A 1,110-nucleotide genomic window follows, 5' to 3' on the forward strand; every position below is an offset into this window, starting at 1 on the left:
AGCACGCTTAACTTCGGAGTTCTGATGGGATCCGGTGCGTTAGTGCTGGTATGATCGCATCCGTCATTCCAAGCACTCCAAATTCTATTATGCCTCTTTGTCCTCCGTCGCCCGTCACACCTCGCACGTGGGCCTCCGCGCGTCGCCCCTTTCTTGTTTCCGCCAAGAGGAAAAACAAAAAGATTCGCCGATCGAACCGGCAAAATTAAGCTGAATTTTATAGGAAAAAAAAAAGGAAGGTATGCAACACGAGGACTTCCCAGGGATGCAACACGAGGACTTCCAAGGGGGTCACCCATCCTAGTACAACTCTCGCCCAAGCACGCTTAAATTAAGAGTTTCGACGGGATCCGGTGTGTTAGTGTTGGTATAATCGCATCCGTCATTCCCAGCGCTCCAAATTCTATTATTCCTCTTTCTCCTCCGCCACCCGTCACACCCCGCACGCGGGCCTCCACGCCTCGCCCCCTTTCTTGTTTCCGCCAAGAGGAAAAATAAAAAGATTCGTCGATCGAACCGGCAAAATTAAACCGACTTTTAAAGGAAAAAAAAAAGCATGGATGCAACACGAGAACTTCCCAGGGGGTCACCCATCCTAGTACTACTCTCGCCCAAGAACGCTTAACTTCGAAGTTCTGATGGGATCCGGTGCGTTAGTGCTGGTATGATCGCATCCGTCATTCCCTGCACTCCAAATTCTATTATGCCTTTTTCTCCTCCGCCGCCCGTCACACCCCGCACGCGCGCCCCTGCGCCATGCCCCCGTTCTCGTTTCCGCCAAGAGGAAAAACAAAAAGATTCGCCGATCATACCTGCAAAAATAAACCGAATTTTAAAGGAAAAAAAAAGGAAGGGATGCAACACAAGGACTTCCCATGGGGTTACCCATCCTAGTACTACTTCTGCCCAAACACGCTTAACTTCCGAGTTCTGATGGGATCCGGTGCATTAGTGCTGGTATGATCACATCTGTCATTCCCAGCACTCCAAATACTATTATTTCTTTTTCTCCTCCGCCGCCCGTCACACCCCGCACGCGGGCCTCCGCGCCTCGCCCCCTTTCTTGTTACCGCCAAGAGGAAGAACAAAAAGATTCGCCGATCGAACTGA

The 1,110-nt window shown here is 50.7% G+C and overlaps 2 non-coding genes and 1 pseudogene across 2 annotated transcripts; all 3 read right to left on the reverse strand.

Moving 5' to 3' along the window:
• Positions 1 to 262: 262 nt before the first annotated feature.
• Positions 263 to 381, reverse strand: LOC124895019 (annotated as a pseudogene).
• Positions 382 to 557: 176 nt separating this feature from the next.
• Positions 558 to 676, reverse strand: LOC124895017. The gene has a single exon (XR_007051488.1). It is a non-coding gene; the product is annotated as a 5S ribosomal RNA (ribosomal RNA).
• Positions 677 to 852: 176 nt separating this feature from the next.
• LOC124895018 lies at positions 853 to 971 on the reverse strand. Its single transcript, XR_007051489.1, has one exon. It is a non-coding gene; the product is annotated as a 5S ribosomal RNA (ribosomal RNA).
• Between the last annotated feature and the right edge of the window lie 139 nt (positions 972 to 1,110).

The sequence above is a fragment of the Capsicum annuum genome, unplaced genomic scaffold (genome assembly GCF_002878395.1).
Source record: "Capsicum annuum cultivar UCD-10X-F1 unplaced genomic scaffold, UCD10Xv1.1 ctg7920, whole genome shotgun sequence".
Classification (NCBI taxonomy): Eukaryota; Viridiplantae; Streptophyta; class Magnoliopsida; order Solanales; family Solanaceae; genus Capsicum; species Capsicum annuum.